A 20,839-nucleotide genomic window follows, 5' to 3' on the forward strand; every position below is an offset into this window, starting at 1 on the left:
ATCAACTAGAAAATGTGGAGCAGAGAAAAATCAGCAACCCAACAAATCAGTATTTTCAATGTATTTAAATATTTGTACCACATAGAGACAGATTCTCTTTCACTCAAGACTTTTACACAATGAAAGGCATTCTAGATGGCCATGGACTAAAGAAAAAAAATACATATAGCAGAGAGCACTAGAGATGGATATTTAAAAATTTATTACTAATATGTTTGGACACTCAACTAAATGAAGACAATATAAACAATCTCTCCCACTCAAGAGGCTAAACAAGGAAAGGCATTGTAGATGGAAATGAAGTATTAAAAATAAATAATTGGCCAAATAGCAGACAGAGACATTTTAAAGATGGTTTATAAGAAACTGAGCCCCTTTCGGAGAGCATAGATAGATTGAAATACAAGGGATGTCATCAAAAGCATTACAAGAAGAGAAAGGGTGCCAAGGTGAAAATTTTATGTGTGGTAGGTTTTCTTTTTCAGTCTCTAGCTTGGACATATCATAGCTTCCCTGTTGTGGTTAAATTTACTAATTTTTTCTCTCAACCATGGAAACATTTTTTATTAGTCTTTAAGCAGTTGTGAATGTATTGAGATTTTCAGCTTGAATAATTTGATACCTCAAAGTGCATGGGAGATCCCGGGTTAAAGATGAATGTGTACTAGTGTATCTGCACATTAATATTTTAAAAAATTATAATCATTTATTCCTTACACAACATCCAAACGATACAAAAGAGAGATTTCAAGACATGATTAAGGCCCTCGTTCTATACACTCAACTGCATAAAGAAAATACAAACAATCTTTCCCATTCAATAGGATAAACATGGAAAGGCACTCTAGATGGCATTGAAGTATAAGAAATAAATGCAAACAGAAGATTACTTTGGAAGAAAGAATCGAAATCCTACATAATTTTTACTTTCATAAACAACCTTAAACCCAACCAAGAGGTGAAGGCATGGATTATATAGCACTGATGCAATGACTATATTTCGTTGAAGAGCAACATGATTGTTTGGACCCTAATCCTTGTAAATGTAAGTCCACACCAGAACACCAAACCAGGGTCTTCTCTTGGGGATCTCTAGGACAGAAAATTCTATCGAGAGAGCTTAGAATTTCTCATAAGTACAATCAGGAATTCATGAGGGCCCATTCCATGCAACCTGCAAACTCCCTGAATCTACCAAAAATAGCTTCATCTGTAGTGAGAATTGCTTGGGATTCTCCTATATTGGAAACACATACCCACATATTGATTAGGAGCTCAAAATTTTCCAAATATTCAAAGTGTCAGAATCTTGATAAGCTTAGCTTCAGATCGAAGAGCTCGTCATTCTAAATCCAAAAATATGAACGACACTCAAATCTGAGCTCGTATGCAGAATTTAAAGCGAGTCAAAGTTCAGGTTTGACTTGGACACGTGGTAGGATTGGATGACATGGAAAAGGTCTCAACGAATGGGGAAGCACGAAGTGGCAAGTTTCCATTGGCCCCCGCATATCGCATATCAGAGAAAAAGGCAGGTCGGCATTAGAAATCGGCCCCCGAGCACGAAGGGTTGAGATGTGATAAGGCAATCACAAAACGCAATCGCAATCGGCGAAGGGGAAGTTGTTGTAGAATCAGCTCCCAGCAAGATGGGTTGCGATGCGATATCGTAATCGCATATCTGAGGAGTTAAGTATTGGCCCCCGGTTCAAGCACGATTGCGATGTGATTTATCGCATATCGCAATCGCAGAAAGTCCCGCATTACATTATCGTCGATTTTCCACCGATGTGAAATGCAATAGGATATCCTGAATGCGATGCGACTTTAGATTCCAGTTTATAACCTCGTCGAGTTCGCTGCTATTGCAGTTTGTAGACTTTGATATCTGCCGATGGAAAGTGATGATTACAATAGTACTGCCAGATGCGATATGTTATATGTTGTGTTTCACAATCCCGGCAGATTCGTGTATCACAGAGTGCTTGTTGTTTGGGCTTGGGGTTATTCACCAATTGCGATAAGCGATAAGTCTCAGACATGATATGTTTCAGAGTTGTATTTTATAACTCGTCAGGTCCACCACATCGCCAGAACACATGTTGCAATGTGTTAATTCATGTGTATAAGAATCAATTTCAATAATACCGATTGCAATTGCAATATTCGATAGAGCTGCAGAACTGTAGCCTTTTCCATTGTACCACCACTCCACATGTGACCATTCAGCCCTTAACCACAAGATAGGTGGGAAAGATGGCGGGACCACTGATTTTGGCAGAACTGTGATTTTTAACTGCAGATAATGAATTTAATTGGTAGTAAGCCAAATTTGGAGGAGAAAATTGTGGAAAGACTGACAGAAGTCATAACTAAGGCAATTTTCGACCAAATGGGATGCAAAAATAGGCTAGATAGTCATTTTTGGACATTCTGAACTGATTGGAACAGGCTTCGGGATCAAAGGATCACTTTTGAGTAGGATTTTTTCAAAGTTAATCCTACGGGTGTCGTGGTCAACCAAAGTGTTGATTCAGTTTATGGAGGAGTTCCAAGATGGAGATGACCTTGTAGGGGTCTTTCAGCCTCCATGTGCTTTCTGCAGTAGCCGTTATAGCAGTGTTGTAGCTTTATTTTCTCTTTGCTCTATATGTGTATGGAGAAAGAGACTTGTTTAAGTATTTCAAGTGGATTGTAGTATTGTTTATGATCTTGGAAGTTGGAATATGGGGTCTTGATTTGAGAGCCCTCAGCTTGCTGATTGTTTCATGACTAATTGTAGGTTTTCATTTGTTTAGAGTGAGAGTTTTTTGTAGAAGAAAGTTTCCTTGAAGGGGAAACTAGCCACTCTTTTTGTCAACACACTTATGTAATCTTTATTACTGAAGAATTTTGAGTATAATGAGAAGGGGTCTTGCCTTTAGACCAGGAGGGGTGAACTCCTTTATCAATGGCTGGTGTATTATTGATTGATGCATGCTTCCATTCAGTGTTTTGGTTTCATGTTTAAAGTTTTATTCATGAAACTAGCTTAAGTAAAACACACATAAAATTCATGTTTTTACTTGCTATTTTGGAGTACAACGTTAAGCACATTTTTATATTCTGAATGGGGAATTAGCACAGTGTTACTAGTCTACTCCATTTCAAATCAAGTTGGTACCAGAGATTTGGTTTGCTTTATGCAAGGAAGAATTGACTGTTGTTTGCAAGTGAATGTGTTTTGAAGCTCATTGAGGAGAAGGTTTTGGAAAGGAGCGCAATATTGTTACAATCTCTACCACCATGTTCTAACTCAAATTGCAGTAGAAGCTGCATGCAAAGCATGTCCCAAGGAGGATAGCCTGCAAGAATGTCAGAGGATGTGAAGTCTTTTAGAAAGGCTTTCTTAGACATGGAAAAAATGGTGAAAGTCCTATATGAAGACAGGAATACTAATTTGCAAGGTGAAATCTCTAGACCTCCAAGAGGATAATGTTCTCCAAGGGAAGAAGGTAATAAGAATGGTGATAAACCACCATCTTCTCCACAATATCAATGTTTTCCTACAACTCTTATGCAAGATGCTAGTGTAGAAAGTCCTTCAGAGAAGATAGATGGGCAAGTTTGTACCTTTTTTCCACATGATGTGGAAGATGAGGTTCTATCAGCACCCAAATTCGAGGATCTGAAAGAAGAGGGCCAAAGAGTCCAAGAGAACACATCCAGAATCAAAAGGGAGTTCGAAAACATCTTTGTATGTCAATCAAAAGATGAGGAAAATGGTAAGAATTTACACTCTTCTTCCTCATGCGAAAGTGTTGATGTAAATTCATTTGCAGCCTTTGAAAAACATAGTAAAGGCATTGGATCCAAGCTCTTAACCAAGATGGGTTACAAGGGAGAAATCCTTGGAGTAAACTCGCAAGGCATTAAAAATCCAATTGAGGCCAAGGAGAGGCCTAAATATGAAGGCTTAGGCTATGTTGCAAAAGAATAAATGCCTTCTAGAGACATCTCATGGGTATCATGTTCCTTTTGTCGTAAGAAAGGACATGAGGAGGCAAGATGTTGGGAGTTGCATCCAGAATTGGTTCCCGCTTGGTTCCTCAAGCATAAGGAGGACTTGAAGTGAAAAGTGTCTCCAAAGAGAGACGAAGATGTTGAAGAAGAAAGGAAGCTAAATTCTTCTTGCCATGCAAGTTCCTCACGCAAGAAGCGTAAGCCAAAGCGAAACAAACAGAGGTATAACCATTTTGTTAATTCAAATGTTGTTCATAATGAAAAACAACACACAGATTTGAATAACGTGTTGAGGAATATGTTTCCATGCACCTTTTTCCTTTCAACTAAACTTTGTGTAGATAATTACGATAAAAGGAAATAAGTCATCAAGAATATTTTTATGTCTACTGGAATTGAGACTGAAAAGAGAAAATCTCATCCAAGGTTAAATGTAAGTGAGCCGAGAGGAGCTCAAAATAACTTTTGAACTCACTACAATATCAATGAGCATTGGGTTGGGAAGTGTTGGAAATTGTTTCCATGACTTCATCCTGATAAGGGCAAGAAAATCATGCAAGCACCAGAAGAGGAAGCGACAAAAGAAAAAGTGGTACAAGATGCGACCGTCCCTGAAGTAGCTTTAGAAGAAGAGAAAGTTCAAAAAGAGGGTTCATTTACCTGGTTGTGTAAGAAATGGGCGAACTATTTATCCAGCTGAAATTTGTAAATTTTTGTTTTGCACTAGTTGCATATCCCCATAGTTGGGTAACTTGTAAAAGTGATGTTCATAAATAAATCACTCCTATGCCATAGTGTTTTCTTTAAGAATTACAATTCTAGTTTGGCTTGTTGATAGTCAATTTGAATGGAAAAATTTGGGAGTCAATTTTATTCCATTTTTTAAAATGCTTTCTCAAACCGTCGATTTTAAAACTATTGTATGAGTATTCGCAACACATTTAGTATGTTCCAAATGTGTTTAGCACTCAAGTTATATAAGTATTCACTATGTGAGGCTTATTTTGGTTCATTTGGAAAAGTTTTTCTTTAGGATCTTATCCTTGATAAGGATTTCAAATGAGCACCTTGGAATTCCTCTTGGGAAGGATGTTGTTGTGGATGGCCATAGTAACATGGACAAGCCAAGAAGAACATCGAACTTGAATTCTTTGGTCAAGTCATATTTTAAGTTCATCTTGAGAAAAAACCAATACAAGCACAAGTCAGGGCACTTCAAATATCGATTAGATCGAGTTTGGAAAAATGAAGGAACTGTACCTTCAAATGCTAAACAATTGAAAGTAAAATTTTGGAGACCAAAAGTTTTTCAATGGGGAAGAGTGACCAGGAACTCAAAATTTTCCAAAAATTCAAAGTTTCAGAATCTTGATAATCTTAGCTTCAAATCGAAGAGCTCGTCATTCTGAATTCAATGGTGCAAATGACACTCAAATCCGAGATCATATGCAGAAGTTAGAGCAAGTCAAATTTCAGGTTTGACTTGGACACGCGGCAGGATTGGATGACATGGAAAAGGTCCCAGTGAATGGGGAAGCGCCAAGTGGAAAGTTTCCATTGGTCCTCACATATCACATATCGGAGCAAAAGGCATGTCGGAATTATAAATCGGCCCCCGAGCAGGAAGGGTTGCGATGCGATAAGGAAATTGCAATTGATGAAGGGGAAGGTGTTGCAGAATTGGCCCCTGGCATGATGGGTTGTGATGTTATATCGCAATCACATATAGGAGGAGTTAATAATCGGCCCCGGTTCAAGAGCAATAGCGATGTGATTTATCACATGTCGCAATCACATAAAGTCCCGCACTACATTACCGTTGGTTCTCCATCTATGCGAAATGCAATAGGACATCGCGGATGCTATGCGACTTTAGATTCTAGTTTATAACCCCGTCAGGTCCGCTGATATCACAGTGTATGGACATTGATATCAACCAAGAGAAACTGTCAATTGCGATAGGACTGCTAGATGTGATATGTTATATGTTTTGTTTCATAATCACGGAAAATCTACGTATCGCAGAGTGCCTGTTGTTTGGGATTGGGGTTATCCATCGATTGTGAAAAGCGATAAGTCCCAGACGCGATATGTTTTAGAGTTGTAGTTTATAAATCATCGGGTATGCCACATCTCTAGATCGCATGTCGCAATGCGTTAAGTCCTATGTATAGGAATCAACCCCGGCAATGTCGATTGCGGTTGTGATATCTGATAGAGTTGTGGAACCATAGCCATTTCTGCTGGACCGCCACTCTACATGTGACCACTCAGCCCTTAATCGCGAGATAGGCGGGAAAGATGGCAGGACCACCGATTTCAGCGGAATTGCTAGTTTTAACTGTGGATAATGAATTTAACTGGTGGTAAACCAGATTTGGAGAAGAAAATTGTGGAAAGACTAACAAAAGTCATAAATAAGGAGATTTTTGACCGAATGGGACACAAAAAGGAGGCTAGATATTCATTTTTGGACATTCTGAACTGACTGAAACAAGTTTCAGGATCAAAGGAATACTTCTGGATAGAATTTTTGCAAAGTGAAGCCTATGGGTGCCCTAGTCAACCAGAGTGTTGATTCAGTTTATGGAGGAGTTACAAGATGGAGATGACCTTGCAGGGGTCTTTCGTCCTCCATGTGCTTTTTGCAGTAGCCATTACAACAGTTTTTTAGCTTTATTTTCTCTTTTCTCTATATGTGTATGGAGAAAGATACTTGTTTAAGTACTTCAAGTGGATTGTAGTATTGTTTATTCTCTTGGAAGTTGGAGTATGGGGTCTTGATTTGAGAGCCCTTAGCTTGTTGATTGTTTCATGACTAACTATAAGTTGTCTTGTGTTTAGAGTGAGATTTATTTGCAGAAGAATGTTTCCTTAAAGGGTAAACTACCCACTCTTTTTGTCAGCACACTTATGTACTCTTACTGAAGAATTTTGAGCATAATGAGAAGGGGTCGTGTCTTTAGAGCTGATCCAAGAAGATGTAGCCCAGGAGGGGTGAACTCCTTTATCAATGGCTGGTGTATTATTGATTGATATATGCTTCCATTCAATGTTTTGGTTTCGTGTTTTAAGTTTTATTCATGAAACTAACTTAAGTAAAACACACATAAAATTCATGTTTTTACTTGTTATTTTGAAGTACAACCTCAAGCACATTTTTATATTCTGAATGGGGAATTAGCACAACATTATTAATCTGCTCCATTTCAGATCACATATATAACCAAGTTACCTAATTAAATGACGATGATATTCCATTGCCAAGCATTGCAAATCATGATCGAAACCATGTCCTACAAGAACCTTTGCTCTTCCTCCTTTTAAACGAACACACCCGATTGTTTCTCCATTGTATAAGGCTTGCTTAATTTTCTCTTCCACTTGCTTCAATGGCAGTGCATCTATTAGATTCTCAGGTTTATGCCACTCACATCATGCCTACAAATAACATAATCAATTAGGTGCTTTGGTCATGCAATGCGACCTAACATAATTCAAATGAGATAAGTTTAGAAAGTGCCGAGTCAAAATTAAATAAAGAAGTTGTAAATGAAAAATATAACCTGTAATCTGTAACTGGAATTTGTGTCTTGACATAATTGTGGAAGACCAAATTTTCATCTTCATCAACCAAGAAAACTTGTGCACAAAGGTCAAGGGTTCCATCCCAACCACTGTCGACCATCTCACAGTCTAGTGCAATAGAAAAAAATCCTTGTGGGTAGCTATTAAGGTTGCAGTAGAACCCAATTTAGGCATCATGTCGTAGCATCCCCATCCCAAGCCAAGCTCTAGATTTGATTCTCAACAAGGAATGTAACACCTATGACTCTCACACCCTCATCATGAGGAGGTTTGCAATGCAGTAGCAGAGAAAATGTATAGTCGCACACAATCTGATTTTGACTCTGGCTCTGGCTAGCTATCAAAATGCCATTAATCATCACACCATCATCGTTGGGAGGTCTGCAAGATGGCATTGGTATCGACATCGAATTGCATGAATTCTAATTATGATTATGAATTGATATATATATATATATATATATATATATATATATATATATATATATATATATATATATATATATATATATATATATATATATATATATATAGACACACACACACACATTTATGAGTCATTTAATTTATATAACTATAGAAAACAATTTGGTATAGTTTGTTACTTTTAAAACACATTCTTCAATTCTAATTGTGTGTCCAAATTTCAAAATATTTTTATTATATCTACAAGTTAATCTGCATTTGTAGTCTTCCCATGAATTAGATGACTTTGAAAATACATGGTGCTTTTGCCTTCTTCCCATGAATTAGATTACTTTGAAGATACACAGTGCGTCCAATACAGAGTGGCTATAAAAGGGTCTAAAATTTAATGCGTTTGTCGCCTAGAATCCAAGCACCAATAATAGAAGCCTGATTGTGAAATTTTAAGCAAAGTCTCAGGTGACAATTTCTCCAAATCTTTCTGTTTCTAATTTGCAAAGATATTGTCAATGGGAAATTTAGCTATAGTCAGGTGCTCCTTAACTGAATGGTCAATATTGCACATTTTCTTGTAAAGATGCATCGCTACCACATAATCTTCATATGGATCATGAGAACCATTTTGAATATTGTACCTGTTATGCCGAGCATTGCAAACAATTAACCCAATGTATGATTCATTCTTTTTGAAACTTTAAATAACATCAATTTTATTGAAAAGGGCACGGTGTCCTTAATTTTTTAAACAATGTATTGTCGACAAATCTTGTTCAATAAATTGGTGTTCTAAGAAACATTCTTGCATAAGACTTGTAGCAAAAAATAAGCTTACAGCGTGCTAATTTACCCTAAAAATGATTGAATGAGATACTTCAGTGAATTTTCGTTTTTGTTACTATTAAGTAGTGGTGTGTACTTAGAAGTGTCCCTGAAACAATCTTGATTATGTTAGTTGATATTTTATGAATACTCATATACATATAATGGGTGGGAAACAACACATACACATATATAACCAAGTTACCTAATTAAATGAACAGGATATTCCATTGTCAAGCATTGCAAATCATGACCCAAGCCATGTCCTACAAGAACCTTTGTTCTTCCTCCTTTTAAACAAGCACGCCAGATTGTTTTTCCATTGTATAAGACCTGATTAATTTTCTCTTGCACTTGCTTCAGTGATAGTGCATCTATTAGATGCTCAGATTTGATGCCACCGACATCATGCATGCAAATAACATTCTAATGAAAATAAATTAAATTCAATGGGTTACAAGAGATCTATGCCTATGAAACATTTTCTTTTCATAAGCACCTAGGCCATATTCTAACTCACTGGTTACTGCAGTCGAAGTGGAAAATAAAAGTGCAGGACCAACCCACAACAAAGATCTGAATGGAGGAAAACCCTTATCAAAGCAGGATGAACTACATGCGAAAATCTCAATATTTGTAGAGGCAATCATGACTCTATGTGTTGTCAAGATTCTTGAAACTTTTCATGTTCGAGTTTCCTGCCATTGAACCTAAAGTATTGTCTCATTCGATTTAAGTTTGATGGATTTCCCCGGTTCTAGTTTGGTAGAGAGATATTGACCATGATCACTAGAAATATGGTAAGTAGAAGCAAACAATTTCGCAAGCCCAATATGGCTTCCAAAGTGAACATACAAAATTGTTGACTCTAAATGTGTAGAGAAAATCTCGTCAACTTTAGTTTCAAAGATAAACTGCAAAGGAGCTTGATTATTCATTGAACCAGACTCGGAAAATGAGTTTGGATCTAATTCTCCATTACTCCTGGCCTCCCTTGTACCTCCCACAGTAAGATATTTGGCACTCACTTCCATGAAATGCAAAGTAAGCCTAGTCTTATCATCATCGAGAATTGCATATTGATTATTAGTAGGGTCAATGAAAGCCTCGTCTCACCCTGTAAAAGCGTTCACTTTTTCACCAGCAGCTTGAAAGTCAATAAGGTCTCGATATATAACAACCCCATTCATTGCATCATGCAATTCAAAGACAACCAGAAAAAGATGTTTCTTTTCACTGTATAGCATTCGCTTTGGATACAATTCATTTCCCCCAAGAGCCTGCAACTTTGAAACAACGTTGGGGAAATTTTCTTGTATATATTGTACTCTCCAGTCGAAAGGTTATAAGCAGTGAAGTTGCATCCATCCATAAAAAATTCCCTGGCTGGGTAATGCAAAATACGTTGCTCCTAGTTGAAAAAATTGAGATCTAAGTGCAATGGCTAGCACACGAGAATGTCTCCAAGTTGATGTCTTGTGTCTGCAATAGTAAGAAGTGGCAAGCATGATATTGGGCCACTCTTTTCATCTTCCTCCAACATATGGCTATGGAGAAAATCATTCCAGGAAATATCTGAAATCGTAAGCTGATTTTGACCTTTCGCCTATTGAACTTGCAGTTGCATCTAGAGATGATGATCTGCTAAAATGCCTATTGGTCCCAGTAACAACAACTTTTCCTTAATAACAGCAACTGGTGATCCTCTTGTACTTTTCAGAACCACAAAAAGTTGTTTCCTCACTTCACGAGAGAACGAGACTGATCCAGGTGGATATTGGTGGCCACCTGCCAAGTCCACCTGGACCCCCACCATTGTCTTTCTCAGCATTTTCAGTTTCCTTAATTGTAGCACAACTTACTATTTTTAGCAGTTTTTCGGGTCCTGAACTTCCGGAGCCGTTTTGAGGCCCTAAACGACGTTTTTTGGGAAATCCGGGGGCAACATGGGTCCATGGACCGATGTTGCCCTTCCCAAAGTGGTAGTGCTCGGATAGATCTTTCTAACGAGCTATTGTACGCGTCAAACGGAGATCGTATGCCAAAGTTACGACCCCGGGAAGTTGATGTACCAATTTACCCAAACGGAGCCCACAGTTTGGCGTTTCATCTCCTAGGGTTAGGTTTTGGAATGTTAAGGGTTGTCCATTGTTTCTCAACAATAAATAGGCCTTCGAGCCTCATTGTAACACAGTTCAGAGGCATGTAGCCATCACATCTCTTCTCAGAGATAAGCTACCATCGCCCTAGCTAGTTTATTGCCATTTCTGTTTGTAAGCATATTTCAGTATTTTCCATTAATGAAATGAAGTATTATTTCCGCTGCATCTTTGTGTATATGGTTATCTCTGTAATTTGTTGCGTTCCTGTTTAAATCCGGATCAGTGGTATCAGAGCGGTCTGCTTTTTCTCTGTTTTTCTTTGCATGTCCCCAACAAGGTCGGGATATAAGGAGTTAGGGCTTGAACTGGTTGAACCTTTGCAAGACCAGCCTCGCAAATCCCGACGGCCTCCCATGGCAGACGAGAAGAAAGACGAGGGGGCAGGAGATCCCATCAAAATCTTGCTCGAAGAAGCGCTCGAGCGACAACAGAACGCGATGATGGACAGCTTTGCGCAGATCCTTCAGCGGCTACCCAGAAGCGGCGCATCGGCTTCCAGTAGCTCCTCTGGAAACGCCACACCCTTTAAGGTACAAGTTAATTTTGAAATCCCCATATTCGAGGGTCAGATAGACGCCGATGCCGTAGATAAATGGTTAAATCTGCTAGAGGGTTATTTTTCTGTTCATGAATTTTCGAGTCGGGAAAAGATTGTTTTTGCTCTTCTCAAAGCAGCCCCCCACGTCAAGGACTGGTGGGAAACCTACTGCGAGCAGAAGGATGAAAGTACTGGCTCACTATTTTCAGCCGCACCCACCTGGGATTCGTTCCGGGATGCCATCAAGGAGCAGTACTACCCTGTCGGAAGCTATGAGGATGAATACATAAAGTGGACCACGCTGCGGCAGGGAAGGGACCAAGACGTGCCGGAGTTCACCAATCTTTTCCATACCCTTCGCACAAAGTTGGGTATCAAGGATTCGGAGCAACATTTGATACTCAAATACCGTGGCTGCCTGCACAAGTACATCCAGGAAGAAATACAGTTCTTAAACATCCCCTCGCTCGGCGCAGCATACCGGTATGCCGTCAAGGTCGAGCAGAAGTTTAAACAAAAGAAGCGAGACTTTGGATCTGCGAATCCAAAGCAGGGGAAAGGTGCCCCTAAACCACAGAACAAAGGACAAAGCCAAGGCGGGACAACCCAAGACAACCAGCCGAAGCTGCAAGCAAAGAGCAACGCCGCGAAGCCGAGAAAGGACACTGGAAAATGGTGCGAGTTCCATAAGAGCTCCACTCACAACACAAGTGAGTGTCGGGCCAAGCAGTCACTGGTGGCTGAGCTAAAGGTTTCAGAATCAGATGCATGTTCCGACTCTGAGTCAGAACCCGATAAGGGGTATGAAAAAGGGAAGCAGATCATTGATGCGGATCCCAGCGCCACTGTTGCTACCGCAAAGATCCAGAAAAATGAACCCGAAGATCCAGAGGAGGAGGAGCGTCTCTTCCACTCCCAGATGTGGGTAAAGGGCTCCCCGATACAGTTCATTGTTGATAGCGGGAGTCAAAAGAACCTCATTTCGGCAGAGGTCGTGAAGCGGTTGGGCTTACCGACCACAGCACATCCACAACCATACACCATTGGGTGGCTTCACCAAGGGCGAGATCTTCGCGTGAGCCAGCAGTGTCGCCTTCCATACAACATCAAGCCCTTCACGGATGAGGTATTGTGTGACATTGCTCCCCTTGAAGTTTGTGATGTATTACTAGGACAACCATACTTGTGGAAGCGACATGCTGTGTATGAATCAAGGCCCCGTGCTGTTATTATTACATTGGGAAATAAGTTGTTCAGGATACCAGAGGTAGCACCACCTGCCGCCATCTCTTTGATTACTGCAAAACAATGCAGTAAGATCATTTCCAAAACCAGGAAATTTGTTTTCCTGATGATACGCCCTCAAGGAAAGAAGAAGACAGTGGCCGCGGCCTCCAAACGGGGTTCCTCTGCACGGCAGCTACAGATGGACAAGATTGTGGAGGAGTACGAAGACATCTTCACCTCCCCGGCAGGGGTTCCTCTGCACTGTCAAGTCAAGCACTCCATCGATCTGACCCCAGGTGCGCCGCTACCCAATGGACCAATTTATCGGCGCTCCGTTCTGGAGAACAATGAAATCAAGAGACAGATTCAGGAGCTCCTGCAGAAAGGTCACATCCGTCCGAGTTCTTCGCCCTGTGGGAGCCCGATAGTGTTGGTACAGAAGAAGGATGGGACGTGGAGACTCTGTATTGACTATCGGGCGCTGAACAAGATCACTGTCCGTAATAGGTACCCGATCCCGCGGATTGATGACCTCCTAGACCAACTAAAGGGGGCGAAATATTTCAGCAAGATCGATCTGAAGTCAGGATATCACCAGGTACCAATTGAACCCTCAGATGTGTGGAAGACTGCCTTCAAATCCAAGGAGGGCCTCTTCGAATGGTTGGTCATGCCTTTCGGATTGACGAATGCTCCTGCAACCTTTATGAGGCTAATGGATGACATCTTGCGGCCATTCACCAACTCCTTTGTAGTAGTATACTTGGATGACATTCTGATCTTCAGCCAGAGTTGGGAAGAGCACCTCCACCACATCCGACAGGTTCTCCAAACACTGCGGCAACACAAGCTATGTGCCAATTTGGAGAAATGCACTTTTGGCATGACCGAGGTTCAGTATCTGGGATACATCATTGATGAACAGGGGGTGCATGTCGATCCAGCCAAGGTCCAAGTCATTCGGGATTGGCCCTCTCCAACCACTCTAACAGAGCTCCGCAGCTTTCTAGGTCTTGCCAACTTCTACCGCAGGTTTGTGTTGGGATTTTCTCATATTTCTTGGCCCTTGAGTCAAGTCACCAAGGGCGGGGCGAAAGCAAAATTCTTTTGGTCTGAATCTCAACAGAAGGCATTCAGGGAGTTGAAGGATCGCCTCTGCACGGCACCAGTGCTCGCGTTACCAGATTTACAACAACCATTTGAGGTCGAGACAGATGCCTCTGACTATGCTATTGGGGCAGTCCTTACTCAACATGGACATCCAGTGGCATATCACAGTGAAACACTTTCAGACACAGTCCGGAAGTACCCCACTTATGATAAAGAGATGTATTCCATTGTACAGGCCTGCCGACAATGGAAGCATTACATTTTGGGGAAGGAAACGGTCATCCACACAGACCACCGACCTCTGCAGTTCATACAGACCCAAGGGAAATTGCAGAATGATCGCCATCAGAAGTGGTCTACATACCTGCAACAGTTTCACTTGAATATCAAGTATAAAAAGGGCAGCACCAATAATGTTGCAGATTGCCTCAGTCGACCACCGATCATGGCGCTAACCACCGTGCTCAACTCTTGCGGGCACGAGACTTCTGATTGGCCACTTCTCTACAAAAGCGACCCAGAATTCGGCCACACATACCAGACACTCTTGGAGGGTCGGCAGGTTGCAGATTTTCACCTCCAGGATGCCCTATTATGCCACCTCGGTCACCTCTGTGTTCCTTCAAGCGAGCGTGCCAAGATGATTTGGGAAGCACACTACAGTCGGGCTGCTGGGCATTTCGGGGTCGAGAAAACAGTGGCAGTACTGCAAAACTATTTCTATTGGCCGAATCTTCGACAGGATGTTGGGAAGTACATCCGATCATGTACTGCCTGTGCCATTGCCAAACCGACCATTAAGAAGCAAGGCCTCTATACCCCGTTGCCTACCCCTAGTCGACCTTGGGAATCCATCTCCATGGATTACATGTCAGGCCTTCCTTCCACTAAGCATGGAAATGACTGTGTTTTTGTGGTCGTCGACAGGTTCTCAAAGATGGCCATTATGATGGCCTGCAAGAAGAATATCACAGCAGAAGCCACTGCTAAACTCTTCTTTGAACGAGTGTGGGTGCACTTTGGGATCCCACAGTCTATCATCTCAGATCGGGACAGTCGGTTTCTCAGCACCTTTTGGTCCAGTCTCTGGTCAATGCTGGACACCAAACTCACGAAGTCCACAGCCTTCCATCCTCAAACTGATGGCCAGACAGAGGTTGTCAATAGGATGATTGTGCACATTCTGCGCATGTATAACTCAAAGCATCCACGCACATGGGACGAGAGCCTCCCCTACGTTCAGCACAGCTACAACCGAGCTCTTCACAGCTCCACTGGCCATAGCCCTTTTCAGGTGGGTTTGGGATTCCAGCCACTATGCCCCATTGATGTGGCCATGCCACTTGCAGCTACTCACATGAATTCAGCTCATGTCCAGTCCGAAACAGATAAGGCCACCAGCTTCATTGAGCGAATCCAACATATTCGCCAGCAGGTCCATGACATTCTTGAGAAATCAAATGCCAAGTACAAGCAGCGACATGATCAACATCGGGTGCCACACAAGTTTCAGGTGGGCGACAAAGTCTGGTTGCATTTGCAAAAGGAACGCCTTACTGGAGCCTATCGGAAATTGAGACCACTCCGATATGGTCCTTACACCATTACTAAGGCTATGGGAGACAATGCATTTGAGCTCAGCATTCCCCCATTCCTTGGCCTGCACCCAGTATTTAATGTGGACCGCCTTCGGCCATACTTTCCACCATTGCTAGACACATCCGACATTGCAGAACAGCTCAAACCCACAGAATTAAATCCAGATTGCATGGAACAAGCTGCAACTGATCGGATCATGGACACACAGATCAAGAACACTCACCAACAGAATATCCAACTGTATCGAGTTGTCAAAGCGGGCCAACTCCTTCAGCAGGGCAAGTGGCTCACCAGGGAACAAGTTCAGCAGAAGTTTCCTCATCTCATGGAGGAGCTCAACGCAATGGGGACCATTGCTTCCTAAGGGGGGAGGAATGATCCAGGTGGATATTGGTGGCCACCTGCCAAGTCCACCTGGACCCCCACCATTGTCTTTCTCAGCATTTTCAGTTTCCTTAATTGTAGCACAACTTACTATTTTTAGCAGTTTTTCGGGTCCTGAACTTCCGGAGTCGTTTTGAGGCCCTAAACGACGTTTTTTGGGAAATCTGGGGGCAACATGGGTCCATGGACCGATGTTGCCCTTTCCAAAGTGGTAGTGCTCGGATAGATCTTTCTAACGAGCTATTGTACGCGTCAAACGGAGATCGTATGCCAAAGTTACGACCCCGGGAAGTTGATGTACCAATTTACCCAAACGGGGCCCACAGTTTGGCGTTTCATCTCCTAGGGTTAGGTTTTGGAATGTTAAGGGTTGTCCATTGTTTCTCAACAATAAATAGGCCTTCGAGCCTCATTGTAACACAGTTCAGAGGCATGTAGCCATCACATCTCTTCTCAGAGATAAGCTACCATCGCCCTAGCTAGTTTATTGCCATTTCTGTTTGTAAGCATATTTCAGTATTTTCCATTAATGAAATGAAGTATTATTTCCGCTGCATCTTTGTGTATATGGTTATCTCTGTAATTTGTTGCGTTCCTGTTTAAATCCGGATCAGAGACACTCCTACCTTTGAGATCATCACCAGTTGCGACATTCAAAAATAAGACTAGATAAATTCAATTTAGGATGTACAAGCAAATCCTTGATACGTGGCAGTGGGTAAATTTTTTCTCCACCATTTGGAGAGAGTATTTTGGCAATGTCAATTGATTCAATCCTAGTAGGTTCAAAGAAGTTAGCAAGCATTGGTGGCCTATTTGAATTGATAATGATACAAGTACTCCAAACATGTAAAGAGCCATCTTTAGAGAGTGTAATGAGAAATTGCCTCAAGGAATGCCATGCAACTGCAACAATTGGATTTGATTCCACATGGGTAATTCCAATCATATTAGGTATTTCTTGCACTGATCCATTGTAGGTTTTAACCCCGTACAAAAATTACCTCATACGAATTCTAAAATTAGAAAATAAACAATGGCGAGAGCATAAAACATAAAACAAATATACACTAATATTTTCCCCTAGATCCCAAAACCAGGACTACCAAATTGATTTTTCATTATATTCCTTTCAATGTTACAATATATATATATATGTGTGTGTGTGTGTGTGTGTGTGTGTGTGTGTGTGTGTGTGTGTGTGTGTGTGTGTGTCGAAGCATCCATAAACCCCAATCCATTAACCCTAGATTAGAACATAACCGTAGTTCCCTTGATCGGATCTACAAAATACCATGGACATAAAACCATCATGCCCAAAACCATGTGCGAAACCTATGCAAAAAACCATAGGTAGGTCCGTCCACCTAATATAGGGTCCAAAAAAAATTCCTAGGGTGCTGCCCCAGACCCCGTGCAGGGGGGCTACAGTCCCCCTCCCCACTGCGCCCGATGCAACGTACAGGGGAGGCTACCTCCCCCCCCCCCAATGCGTGGGGTAGTCATGGAAAGAATATAACACACACCCAACATACATCCCATGCTATAAGAAAACCATGTCTATCACCAATGAAAACCCACCCCAACGTTGGATGAAATGCAAAAGCTCCAACTCCAACAAGCCTGATAGAATTATCAATCTGTGAAGTATAATGAACTACAAATGTCTAGATGTTGTAAGCCCTGAAAAAACCGTCTGCATATGCAACATACAAGAGTGGGCTCTATGGATGGAAAACAAGATTAACAACAGGTTTCTTGAGATTTGTCTTTATCTTTTTAGGTGCCCTTCCAACTTCAACAGTTCCCACAAATGTCACGCTCATATGTCAGTGGAAGCATAACATAGTTGTCCATGTAGTAGTGTAAACTGTCAGGAAAATGGTATATATCAAAATTGCAGCTAATCTCATTCCAATTTAAAAATCCATTTCTTGATTTGTTCAACCCGATGAATTAATAACACTAATATGTTAAAGACAAGGACTGGAGAATTACGATTGTTAATACTAACACTAAATTCAAAACGATTTATGATTTCATGGAAATCTCTGTCAAGCAGTTTACAAAAATAAAATTTTATTGATTTCTTTTTAAATGGAATTATATGTCATAAAACAATCCCAATGCTCATAAAACCTATGGGTCTCAAGTTCATGCAGGTACACTTCCTCAGAAACTTAACAAGAGTATAAGACAACAATCTAAGTAAAGAGAAATTTCCTTTGAGGGTAAATTTCCTTAACCAATCCAAAAATTCCATGGCAACTGGGCCAGATAGCAAATCCTTATCTATAGTCCTCAGAGAACTGAAAATCATATGTAGGTGACTGGAACCTTGGAGGGTTTAACCAATAATCGACAACCTGCAACATACATGTTAGAGGGTTGTATGAGAACCTGGGTATTTCGAGAAAACATGAAACCTTTCCTTTAGGTAATTCCACCGACAAGTTTACCTGCAATTGAGAAGCAACGAGTGAGTTGAAGGCTAGACCTAGAAATACGTGTAGCATAAGTAATATAAAGATGAAATCAAAGTTACCTGTGGGGTTGAGACCTAGGGTTGCCATGGACATTGCTCACACTTGATGAACCCAGTAATTTTCATTACAATATATTTAATTGTTGGACCTTACCTGAGTTTGTGTGAGGGTTTGGTTGCAGAGCAGACCTTCCAACTGATGAATGTATATTTTGTGGCTGTTTGGGAAGTGGTACTCTTGGAATCTGAACTAGAAACAAGGGGTTTCCCCTCATTAATCATTGGACTAGAGACCAAAATCTATAGCTGCATTTTGGACAAATTTCATTAAACCCTAGTTCCTTAATCTGAGCTACAAGTAATAAAAATAAAAGTATACATATAGCATAGTATACCTGGTCCATTGGCATCATTGCCTTGAGGGAAGCTTTGACAGAAACGAAGCTCAGGGTATGAGATTCTGGGGCAGAGCTCTGCCGAGCATGTAGAGGACTGAATGGATGCACTTCTGTGTCAGGAATCACCTTCTTTATTCTCTTTTCTAGAGAATATAGCACAAAGGTGTGCTCTGTGTCAAAATAACAAGATCTAATCATGCCATCCTCAACCACTGCAATCACAATATGGCCACCTGCTGGATTGTAATCCATTCATAGAACCGATGCCCCAATATCTATGGTTGAAAGCTTGCATCCAGTTAAAGCATCAAATTCGACGATGTACGACCCCACTGTCATGGCAAGTAAAGCCTGTGTATGGTGAAAGGCCCCATAGTGATCTTGTAAGGTCTTGACTCCGTGAGCGACCTGCCACAGATCGAGATGTTGCATAATAACCCACTCCATTTTATCCATAATCTTTACCTTCTCTACCTCGATCAATCAAACCCTGCTCATCAAAATTCAGTCAGGGCAGTGAGATCTCCTCGCTCCACGAATCAAATTAACAACTTGTCGCCTTTGGATCCAACCGACACGACTCACCGTGAATGTGGTCGACTGCAATATGATAGTTGTGCAAAGGGAAAACAGAAAATGTCCAAATAGGAGCAACCGCCTGTGTTCGGTGCAACTGATCAAATCAATGGACAAGCACAATCCAATCGTCTAAAGATGGATCGAACGGCACAGAGTGATGACAAGTGTGCAAGAGGGGAGTTGTTCCCACAAGGAAATGCCTTATGACGTAATTAAATAGTAATAAAAAAACTACTTAATTTACGAAAAAAATATATATATATATATATATATATATATATATAATTTTATGTTTGTATAAAAAAATTAAACATACATACTTTTTTGAAGTTATAGATAATTTTTTAGAATTGAGAAATATATTTATAACCCAATACAAGAGAAATGTATAATTCCTACTATACAATATAAAAATAAAACATAATGTTATATATATATAGAGAGATATATATATATATATATATATATATAGAGAGATATATATATATATATATATATATATATATATATATATATATATATATATATATATATATATATATATATATATATATATATATATATATATGTTTTTATATCAACTTTGTACGTGTTTTGTGTGTATGTGTTTAAGGGAGATGGAAAGAAAATATTTAGCTAATAACCTTTTTTTTAATCCTATAAAAAAGAAATGTGTAATTTCTCTAATGTTTAATATAGAATTGGCAAATAATATTTTAAAAACAATAAATATATATATGTGAAGAAAGCAATATATATATATATATATATATATATACATTTAAAGCATTTCAACAATGTGTTGTTTGCTGCAAATTATTTATATAGGAGTTGTTTTTAGTGCAATTTTTTAGAGTTTGTGGTGCCAAAATCCCGCAGAAAAATTTGTGTTCAAATCTTGATTTGTGTTATTTAAACTATTTGGAAAACCCCGAGGACACTTCTATTGTGCAGGATTACCCATCAAACTTGTGATTTCAATGAGTTACTTTGAGATTTTAGAGAAATTAAACCAGAAAAATCCACCCAAAAAGAACTTCCAAAAAGCCTCACTAAAAACAACTAATATGTGAAAGAGAATTTCAATCATATTTAAAAAAACAATCTTTTTGAAGTGGTTTTTTAATTGAAAAAAATTATTCTATTCATTAATTCATGTCATATTTTATACCATAAAACAAAAATTTAAAACTATTTCTATTTATTATTTATCAAAATATTTTCCATAAAACTATTATCAATATTACAAATTAATTTTGTTAATTTACAAATTAAATAAAATATATTTTAAATTAAATAATTAATATTATATCTTATAAAATGAAATATCAACTTTATCTTAACAAATTTCTAAATTCGTAAACATTTATTATATCTTAATCTAACATTTCTGCATATGTGTTATATTAATTTTACAATCTTATAACATTTATATAATATTTATATTTAAATAATATTTTTTCAATTAAATTATTTTTAACCTGATTTAAAAAATAAAATTATATATATTTAGAAAACCATA

At 39.7% G+C, this 20,839-nt stretch overlaps 1 pseudogene; it reads right to left on the reverse strand.

The window, feature by feature from the left end:
• The window catches only part of LOC149207339 (alanine--glyoxylate aminotransferase 2 homolog 1, mitochondrial-like), a 35,460-nt pseudogene extending 16,470 nt beyond the window's left edge, over positions 1 to 18,990 (reverse strand).
• Between the last annotated feature and the right edge of the window lie 1,849 nt (positions 18,991 to 20,839).

Source organism: Pinus tabuliformis, chromosome 1_2, assembly GCF_031772625.1.
Source record: "Pinus tabuliformis cultivar Carrire ecotype Pingquan chromosome 1_2, CPIR1, whole genome shotgun sequence".
NCBI lineage: Eukaryota > Viridiplantae > Streptophyta > Pinopsida > Pinales > Pinaceae > Pinus > Pinus tabuliformis.